Genomic DNA, 11,530 nt, shown 5'->3' on the forward strand with positions numbered 1-11,530 from the left:
TTAAATCATGAAATAATCACTGTACGTGCAGAAGATGCTCTGTGACAAACCACAACACCAGGCTCTTCCCATATGACATGCATTACCAAGAAGCCCTTCACATGTCTGAAACGCTCCTTAATAGTCGGGTCCTGACCTAATGTCTCCAGAAAGACTGAGTCCCAGTTTCACAAATGGCAAAAGAAAAAAGAGTGTAATCAAAACAATGACATATCCAGTGGTTGTAGGCATTAGTGACAGAAAGCTCCTCCAGGCAGTGTCTGGTCCACTGGAGCCTCGGGCCTCAATGTCTCTCTGTCAACAACAGCAGGAAATGGGGTCAAGATCTCTGCTCGACCCACTGGGAAGCAATAAAGACTCAAGCACTACCCATGCACACAAACAAGCACAAACACTCAGACGCACAGGCCCTCATGTAACATTTGGATGGGTAAACCCAGTCTTCATGAAATTGAAATCAACAACAGTGCTATACCGCAGATGTTTAACTCTAAATGGATAAATCAATGAGTAAAAATAATGACCATTGCGGTGAAACTGCAGTTTTTTCTTGCACATGAAGTAAATGAGGGGTAAATGCCAACTTCCCCAAAAGTGGATAAATGAAATGTTTGTTTTGATAAAGATGAGTGCAAGCGAGGTGCATAAAAGTGAAAGTTAGAATGAACTCCATGTTATAAGGGTTAGTCCACTAAACCTCATCATCCTCGCTGGTCAGCGCTAGAGTTACTAGTCGGTAAAACAATTACTAGTAAATATTCTGGCCCACAATGCAGTTCAAATGTTATGCTCAAACTACAACATAGACAACCACCACCAGACTGGGGCTGTAGCCATTGACTGGCTTTAGCTCTGGTTGATCGCTTCTCTCTTAATTTCCCACTCTACTACCTGGATGTAAACAAGCAGATTAAATAGTTAAGGCAGTATTTGGAGGAAGCTCATAGAGATAAAAATGTATGTAGGCTGTGTCAGGTTAAACTGGACTATCGACCAGCAATGTGTAACCATATTAATGTTGACGGGAGAACAGAAGGCTGGCAGTGCGATCATAATACACGTCTGCCACACTCGGCAAACCAAATGACATTGTTTATCTGCAGACAATTTAAATAAACTGTGCTGAATTTTAGACAGTTTCTTACTTTTAGACCAGACGTTTAGTCTGAATTTAAATTTCTGTTTAAACAACTAGGAAATTAGTCTGAAAAATCACAATTAACTGCTGATTCATTGATAATCAGAATAATCCTCAAACTGCCAGCTTTATCAAATGATAGACTGTCAACATTATCCATATTGTTTAACAGAGAAAAAGAGCATGAGCACATATTTTTCCATAATGCCCAGCCTTAGAATAAATAAAAAATGCACAAAACAAGTTAGACCTAAGAAAAAAAAGGGAGGGAGACACCACGACTGGAGTAATCAGACACACTGTACAGATCACACACACTCACAGTTTCTCCAAAACAGCTCAGTGTTATGCACAGTGACACACACACACCCCTGTGAATCACACGCTCGTCTGTTAGAGTAGTGACCTTTGTGTGAAAGGTGAAGTGTTCTAGTGATCACAACAACAACAACAAAAAAACAACCTCTGGCTCTCTGTTTAGCTTCAGTCTACAGGGACCTTATTATCACAGTGCTGTCATTATCATCATCATCATCCTCCTCCTCCTCAGTCTCTGCCATGGCCCTCACATCCAGCAGCACTCTCATCATCATCATCATCATCATCATCATCACCCTACACTTATCATTATCCCCCCATTATCACTGACACTACCGCTGTAATCACAATAACAGATGCCTAATTTAATACATAAATCCCTGCTAACATTTAAACTCACTACTTTCCAGCACAATTACTAAGGAGAAACATACAATGTAGTCAATTTCTGGGTGGGAAGGGGTCGTATTTTCACTGTCATTAAAGTGCAAGCCAAGTCAGTGTGGGATTTCCTTCAAGCCTACTATAAAATAGGAGTTGGAGAAAATATCTATTCAACAATGTTTGTACTGACTGGTGTGATAAAACAAAACAAAAAATCTGTGGTGCCAAATATTTATTTTTGAAATTATATTTTTATCACTGCAGCGAATATAGCAACAGTACGGCAGCTTTCAGTAGCAATTCCCAGGTCCTTATGTACAGGTCTTTGATGTATTACCCCATGTTTCCACGGCAACCATAAACATGTAGCGTTTCATGGCGGCCGCCACGACAAGACATAAAATCAGGGATTTCTCTGACTTTGATAACTGTTAAAAATATTTGAGGTAATGTAAGAACTCATACATAACATAGGTTTAGTTGATTTTTAATTCATTTCGATAATTCATTGTAAAGATTGTAACAATGCATATTGTACGTTCAATTGACCAAAGAACAACTTGACAAGGGGGGTACCTTTTAGGGGCACTTTGTATTCTTTGGTAAATCAGCTTTGAAATAAATAAATGATCATAGAATAGCTGTATCAGGATATTATTGTTATTATTGGCCCTGCAATCCCGACCACTAATCTAAAACATAAAACCATTAAAAAAAAATGGTGTAACTATTAACATCATTAACGGTGCAGTTGTTTTACAGACCAACAAACCTTTCTTTAGCGTCTCTTATCTAATCCTCTGCATTTCCAACTTTGACAGTTTCTCAGCCAATCTTCCCTCCTTAACTTTTCATGAACTCTTTCCTTAACTTTGGCACTTCTATCAAAACTCAGTCTCCTTTAACTTCTTGTTCAAAGCATGTAAATCTCTTGGCAGACTGGCTAAACTTTGCTCAGTATATTAATGCAGAAGGCACTTGACCTCTGGCTGATCCTTTCTGTGGCTTTTATTTTTAAGTGTGTAGCTGCTGATACCATTAAAATGATGGGATCCTTGCCTTTCAAGATCAAAATAGAAGCACAGATCTGATCCATTTCTGTCTGCAAATGGTCAATCAATGGAGGCAAATATGTCATCATGAATACATCTTAAATCCTACCAATCTCTCTGTAGGGACAACAAGGCATCAAATAGAACCCTGTGGTGGCCTGGTATCAGGCTGATATCTGATACTAGACAAACGGGCCTGGCCAGTCTACTTGTAGGGGAGATAAAAGAACAGAAACAAAGCAACAGGAGAGACACACACACCTCACAGGGTGAATAGGTTTCACAGGACACACTGGGCTGCTTGTTCCTGTTATGTAACGTTAAAAGCATCTTCAGGTTCAATTACAACGTTGGATGGTATTATTGCATTATCAAAGAACACAGCTAAAGTTATTGTTAACAAACCCCATGAAAAGATAAAAACGGTGTGTGTGTGTGTACTCTTCACTGTGTTTACTTTAAAAAAAAAAGAATAATACTCTTGAACAGATCTCACACTTTTCTCTGTGAGAGAATGAATACTAGACTTTTTAGGGATAGTGAAACCTGCTTAATGTTGCTCTAATAAGTAGGATAGTTGGTAAATGAAGTATTCAACAATTATTATGTTAATGGGAATGAACAACCATGTCAACTGACGCTATAGTGGTGCTAATGTGTTGTTTTAGTTAACAGTAAAAACTGACAAACAATGAATTTATGTGGCACATGTCGGGTTTTTCCTCCACTGAGAATACTTGTTTGGGGTATGAATTAGACAGTAGATTCAATTGTTATAGGTCAGAAAAAAGCTGTTAGAATATAGAATAGAATAGAATAGAATTACTTTATTGATCCCAAACTGGGAAAGTGTGGCGTTACAGCAGCAGGTTATCCAACACACAATATGAGTAAAAAACACAATGTTAGCAAATCTAAACACAATATAACATTAACTACAAAGAAAATAAGAACTAAAAATATCAAAACTAAGAATGTGAATATATACAACCAGGATTTAACTAAGCATTACTAGTCTTAAATAGGAAGATTAAATATGAAAGATTGAATGTAAATGTGCAAAAACAGAGTCATAAATGGTTGTAAATTAAATATGAAAGATTAAATATAAATGTGCAGAGACAGAGTTGTAAATGGTTGACTGCTGTTGGAGTGTATGAAATCCATATATGGGGTTATTACATTTAGACTAATGACTCATGTTTGCTTGGGGTTTTGCTATGACTTACAAAAATAAAAGGAGAAAGAAAAATTCAGAGAAAAAATGAATAAAGGAAGGAAGGCAGGGGACATAACCATCTAGCAGTGTGTAAATGATAGCTGAATCAAAGCTGAGCCTGGGTTATTTAACAGGGACAAATTGAAGTAGACGATACCTTATATCCACGTTAACCTCAATCTGTGAACTCAAACCCTTTTCTGTCTTTTTGGTATCTGTTCCAAAGAGCAAAAAAAGAGTAACCGTTAAAGAATTGAACAGAGAGGTTAGATCAGCTCGTGTTATTCGAGTTCTTCTCTTCTTCAACCTGCCTGTCAGATTTCTTGGTATCGTCTCCCTCTAGCACTCTCGTGTTTATATTTGAGTCAGGCTCTGGGCTCTGGTGTCAGAGGTGCAGGAGTTAAAACATGAAGTGAGACATGAAAGGAAAGCATCGCCTCATAATAATGTCAAGTCATCGCCTCTAACAGGATGAGAGTCAGCGGGGGTCAGAGTACAATGTGTTCTTCCACTGGTGGGTATCATGTATCCCACAAAGACACACCATGTATCTCACAAAGACAGACCTTTCATAATGCAGGTAAACAAAACCATGTGCCAAAAGGTCTCCTGCTTGTCCAACTTCATCACAACTACAAAGGCAGAGATAAAGTGCAGAGTCGTCCATCAACACTGAAGACAATAACAGCTCTCTATGAAACTGTAAATACATTTTAGCGAGTTAAGAATAATCCTAAAATAATTTGTTTTATTGCGCAAACAACCTTTAAAAAAAAATACTGGAATGTGCATATTGCATGTTTTTGATACGTTTAGGAGCATTGGCCTTTTCAATTTGGCTGATGACTTCTTTACACATGCAAATGAGACACTTTATGCTTTCATTTTTAAAAAAAGCTGCCCTTATGTGTTATTCCAATATCCCTTTTTCAACTTCTTTATAATGAAACCTACATTTTGTTAGCCAATAAAAAGGTTATACTAACAGTAGCAGAAACAACAACAACTACTGTTTTTTTGCTGTCTCCTATCACCGCCCCCTTTTTACCACCGTAAAGTGTCCTTGGGTTCCTTGAAAGGCGCTATACAAATCCAAGTTATTATCATTATTATTAACAAGGGTATAGTACATATTCAATAGAAACAGCCTCTAAAATGATGATACAGATGGATCACCCTTTCCAAACTACAAAAAGTGAACATTATAACACTGATCACGACTTGAGGAGTTAGTGTCAGACTTTTATTTCAGGCTGTGTTATTTTTAGCTAGGTGTAAGCTCTAATCTTTGTGCGTTTGAGTGAAACTGTGAGTTAAAGAACACATGTATGTATGCAATAGGAGCAGAACAAACTATGCACCTTGATTTAAAAAAAGGTTAATGATTTAAAAAAAGAAAATGAAAGATGGTAGGAAAATGTCAGCTTGGTCTTTTTTCCCCTCTACTATATGTAATCCACCACTATGAGAGTTTCATGTTCCTCCTCTTCATAAAGCATCAATCATAATCTTCTCTGAAGGAGGGATGAAGTGGATGGTGTTTACATAAGACATTTCCAGTGTAGGCAGAGCTCAGCTCTCTCTGTCTGACTCTCTGCCCACACAGGTTTAAACAGACATCAGCTTCTGACAGATCACTCATGAAGAGCAGGACGTTCCTCTTAACCAGGCAGAAATCTACAGTAAATACACTATGAGAATAAAAGGCAAAAAAAGAGGAAAAGTCACAGAAGACAAAGAGTAGGGAAGAGAGAAAAAACAAAGGCAAGTGAGATGTGAAGAAAAGAGGGTCAAAGAGAAATTAGAAGGGGAACAAATGAAGAAAAAGGAAATAGGAAAGACAAGATGAGTAAAGTAAAGTAAAGCAGTTCAACTACTGTTCACTTCTGCCATTTTTACTTTGTCAGCTAACAAGCTAGCCTAGCTATCTGTCTGAAGGGAAAAACACACAATGTGTCAATAACAAAGTCAGAGGACGACTTTGAATGGCCCACATATTATTAAATGTACATGGCAAAAAGGCTGAGTGACGTCACACCTTCTGAAGGGCTGTTTTGGAAGCCTTTCAAATGCTGACTGTCAAACTTTTGGTCAATCTAACAACAGGCAAAGCGCTGGAGCTAATGCGGGCACTAAGCATTCAACTTGGCGTCTTGCAGTCAGAATGGTCATGCACCTAGTAATGCATAACTCAGATCCTTAGTCAAATTAAAACAGGTGAGTTATAAAAAATGTCAGCCCTCTCAGTGTGTGTAAAGACATTAACTTATCAGACCAAAATCGTTTTTTGTACCGGGTTGTAAACATGCTAATTTCTGCTTTCAAATCAGACATTTTAGTTTGGGTTGTGTTTGTTACTCTCAGGAAAATGGGCCAAATTAAACTTTTTCTGAAGTTATGCTATTCCAAAGAAAGGAATCTTGTTCATGTACTTCAATAAAAACTTTAAAGTGGTCCAAAAAGGTTTAAGTGTCCCAATGCGATGCAATGGCCTGAATTCATAGGTCGATGTGCTCCAAAAATTTCTCTGCTATCAGTTCAACTTTGAGTGCAAGATTAAACCACTTGTTCAGACGTAGCACTCTCGTCTGACTCAAACAATCCCTCCTTGTGTGTGTTTGAAATAATCTCTTATTCTTGAAATACCTCGCTGTCACAGTTCAGCTGAGAAAACCTGCTATTCCCTTTTCTTCCCTGTAATCCCCCTCTTTCTTCCCCTAGTTTTCACACCACATTCTGTCTGGGTGTGTGTATGGGTCTGTGCTTGTCTGTGTCTGTGAGGGTGTTGTGTGTGTGTATTGTGCCAGCAGCCCCTTATCCTTGGGCGACCCGCTTAAATCCACCCTACTCTAAAACACGATCCCATATCAGCATGCAGACTACAGGAATCAGGCAAGCTTCCAACAGGGCACAGGGTTACAACCCCCACAGCTCAGGGGCTACCCTGTGTTATGGCGTGTTACCTCCATTTATTAGCAAATGTACCCACCTGCCCCCTACTCTACATGGATGTATATAATATGATATTACTGAATGATTAAAGAACTTATGAACAAGGAAAACCTATAAGCAAACACTTTCCCTTTTCTCACTTTCCAGCCAACAGACGTATCTTTTTTCAATATTCTCCCTTTTATGAGCATTGTGTTTGGTCTCCACCAATCTTCACAATCACAATTGGTTATTGTCTGCAGACCAAATATCCTCTGGCAGCAGCAGCAGCTCACCTTTGTAGTCTTCTGGTGTAACACAAGTTTAGAGGTTACGGACTTCCTTTTTCCTGAGAGTCATTGTTTACAGTCCTACTACCCATTTTAGACACAAGGGTGGAGTTGGAGTTGTAAAGCAATGTATAATAGAGCGGATGTTAGATGCATACAGATTCTTATTTTACAGAGATCAATAAAAGCTTTATTATCATCAAAGAACTTACGATGTGATCCAGGCTTGTTTTAAAGTGAATTGCAAATCCAAAGCCTGCTGAAAAGCTAGTGGACGATGCAGTCTACAAATGGAAACAAGAGTGCCTCAGATTCCTAAAATGTTGACACTTGCCAGCAGATTTTGTATTTATAAACAAATTATTTTAATAGCAATGCAGTCAGCATAGACTCCTGATCTAAACACCCGGCCTGGTAACAGCCAAAAGGCTTCACTATCCTGAGTAGCCTGACAGGGACTTTATAGTATTTCTTTTCTAGAAAATGCCAGACTTTAGTGATTACAGGAACGGTCAGACCTGAACATGTTGATGTGCTGCTCAAAAGCAAAAACAGAAGTCCCCTCTGATTTCTTGTCTGCTAAAGTTCCAAAGTGTGAATGTAGAATGATGTGTTACTTCTTGGTTGGTTCATCTATGAAACTGACCTCTTTCACAAGCATATAGCAGACATGAGACCAGACTCTACAAACTGCTCTGTAGACCCCACCAGCATTGTTTTTTAGTTTATGATACACAATAAGTGCCATGCAATCCTATTATTTTTGGTATCATATTAAACTGAATGGCATGATTTAGTAAAAAATGTAAAAGACAAAAAAAATGCCACTGCAGTTAGCGCTTGTTTGTTGTTGATCAGAATCGTCTACAAATCTCAGCAAGGCAAGATTCAGACTGGCAGAGCCAGACAGATGTTAATAAATTGTTCATACAGTATGTGTACACACAAACACACACACAGCACACACAAACACGTTACATTTTTTTTTGCAGCTCAAGTGAGTCATCTTCATGTCATATTCATAAAGAAAATACACACACACATCAATCCCATGGCAGCGGGGGTACTTTTATATTTATGTGAAATAAATGATAAAACACTATCTCTCCCAGACACTTGAACACACACACACACACACACACACACACACACACACACACACACACACACACACACACACACACACACACACACACACACACACACACACACACACACACACACACACACACACACACACACACACAAAGCCGTATAGCACAGTGATCTTTGGAAACAGTGAGTCATCTTCGTGTCATATTCATGTTAATGAGGTCAATCATCGCTCGAAAAGAGAAAAAATCATTTCCAAAGTGACCTTTCAGAGATGACTCATCCCTGTGCTGCTTTTCTAGTAATCAACCAAAGCTACAGTATCACACAACAACACACAAATACACACAAATTGATCATGTAACACAGTTCCCGATTACAAAAGCCTCGTACTTTTCTTCACATAGTGTCTATCTCACTGCACTTTCTTGAATTGGTTTAAAAAAATGTTTCCTATTTACACAAGCTAAAAGAAATGTGGATTCTTATTATCTCTCAAAATAAAACATTTTGCCCAACTAGGGAAGAAGAGTCCTAATTTCTGCAGGAGAAGACTGAAAAGGTTGAAATTATTAAGAAAGGTACAAATACATAATGTGACTAGGTGTTCGTGCAGAAGGACAAGATCCTTCCTTGCAGAATATAAAGAGAAAATATAAATAAAAGCATAAAGAAAATGCCACAGAGCTGTCTACACTGTTTGACCGACAGGTGATCTCTGTGCAATCTAGCAATGAGTGCTAAGCACAAAAGACTGAGATTACATCTTTAAAATTTAGACTTCAGAAAAAGTCTGTTCCAACCTGGCGCTCATGAATGAAAAATGTGGCTTCATTAGATGCTCTTTCCACTCTCTGGGCCACTCTCTCTCTCTCTCTATATATATATATAGATATGTCTGGGGAGTGAGTCCCAGAGGGAGGGGGCAGCTATGGAGAAGGCTCAAGGCCCAGACCACCCCAGGGCTGGTGCTTGGTTCTGTGTGGGGGAGGATGGAGGCTATGGGAAAGAGTGTGAGGGTGGAGGAGAACAGTGAGGTAGGAGGGGGCCTGGTGGTTAAGGGCTTCATGTGTGTTATCTTCAGAGACAATAAATGAAAATGTACTCGAAGAACACATGTTTGTGTGTATGTCACACTGAGCTGCCATTTTGTTGTATGGTTCAGATGCTGGTACAGTCTCCCTGTTGTCATGGATATGACTCAGACTTATTAAACACCACTACTCCTTCACTTACTGTAAAGTAAAATACAAAAACATTGAAACAAACTCCCACAAGCTCCTCATCCAGTCCAGCCCTCAAAGAAATGGCCAACATTGTTAAACCAAAGACACAAGAGTTGTAATAACAAGAGGGAGAGAAATGTAGGGGGCAGTGGAGAGAGACAGAAAGGTGGGCTGATGATGGGGTAGTGTGTTTGTGCCTGGAGCAGGATTTGGGCAAATCAGGCGGGAGAATGTTTTCATTCATATTTTCCAAACTGTTAGTTTGGAGCCAGAGAGGCAGGAAGAGAGGAGAGGAGAGAGAGAGAGGGACGCAGGCAGAGGGAATGGACGATTGGAAGAGTGAGCAGATAGGAGGCCAAAATGTTTTGTGACAGACTTCCACTTCAGCTCGCTCTCAGTGATTTCCTCTACTTCTTCGTTTCACTGCTCACCCTACATTCACCTGAACCTGTGGTCTTAAATTTGTATGACTCTGACACTGTGGAATAACCAACACTCTGGGGAGGAAAATGTAGCTCAAACCTTCTGCACACTTTACTTTCCCCCAGCTAACTGCACCAAAGACTAGACCTCCAGATCAAGAACGATCACAGTAGAGTGTTCATCTTGTGTTGCCTGTATCGGAAAAATTCAATGTTAATTGTGAGATTCCCAGAATTAAGGCGGGTATGGTCAATAGTACAAATCACCATCTAAATATGACTTTAGAAATGTTAAGCTTTTAACCTAACTGTCACCTCATCAAACCACAACAGTACTATTGTCTTAGTTTGTCTTGTTGAACTACTTGAGGACAAAAATCCACTCAGTCATACTCAGGCAATACAAAGTAATGGTTAGTCCTTTAATGAACGATATTTTGCTGTCTACAGATATTTCATGCATAACACAAACTAAACAGACAATAACTACTTTTTTTTTTTTTTTTTTTTTTTTATCAAATCAGTTATGAGAGTAACCCACAGAAAATATAACCCAACAGTCTGCTTCAGTGCGGGGCTAAAATGAGAAGCCTGCTACCTGATACAAGAACAATGTTTAACAGTGCACTACATTTAAAGGTACAGTGAGGATTTTATTAGCTGGCAATGAAATCGAACAAAATGTATTCGAATATCTCTGAATGAGCTTGAAGAGCAAGGACAAAGATGAAGGCTCTATTTACACAACAAAGAGTTCATCCAAAAATGGCAATCTTTTGTCGTGTTTTGGCTGTTCGTTGACACAACTAACAGTGTTCTGGGTGCCTGAAGGTTTTGAAAAAGGGTCCCAGACTGCAAAGTTTTGATGACAGCATGCCCATACAGTAGCTGTTCCTCACAATAGCCGTGCATTAGTCGGCTTTTCGCACATACACATTACACTTAAAGTCAATAGCCTTGCATAAAGTAGATGCTCGACTACAGCAATGGTGGCCTCCCGAGTTCTGTTTGTGCTTCTCACTCCCAGTTGAACTTATTTAAAATTCACTCTCTTTGCAGTTTAGGGTCACTTGGAGTAACAACCCCACCTCATGTATTCATATTTAATGCCTCAATCCACAGTCATCAGGAAGTGTCAGACACAGCAGACAAGAAGTGCTTTTATTTACATTGTTCAAGGAGAAGATTAAAAATTGAGGGATACTTTTGACAGTAAACAGATATCAGGAGGTTTTTTTTTCCCGACACAAAAAGAAGGTTCCTGAGGAACTCTTAATAAATTTGAAGGGCCGCAATCTGCAGTTGCTTTATTCTAATACACATTTGTGTCTTTAAGGTCTTCTTCCTGTTCATTCCATTTGGGCACATTCATACATTAACTGAGTCATTAACACCACTGATCAATAGAATAAATTATCACTGCTGCCAGGGCTGTGTGTCGCACAACATTTATCCAGC

The 11,530-nt window shown here is 39.0% G+C and overlaps 1 protein-coding gene across 1 annotated transcript in view; it reads right to left on the reverse strand.

Annotated features, from left to right (window-relative positions):
- The window catches only part of jade2 (jade family PHD finger 2), a 172,526-nt gene that overhangs the window by 80,249 nt on the left and 80,747 nt on the right, over positions 1-11,530 (reverse strand). The gene's annotated exons all lie outside the window — the stretch shown is intronic.

Source organism: Labrus bergylta, chromosome 14 (assembly GCF_963930695.1).
Source record: "Labrus bergylta chromosome 14, fLabBer1.1, whole genome shotgun sequence".
NCBI classification, from domain to species: domain Eukaryota; kingdom Metazoa; phylum Chordata; class Actinopteri; order Labriformes; family Labridae; genus Labrus; species Labrus bergylta.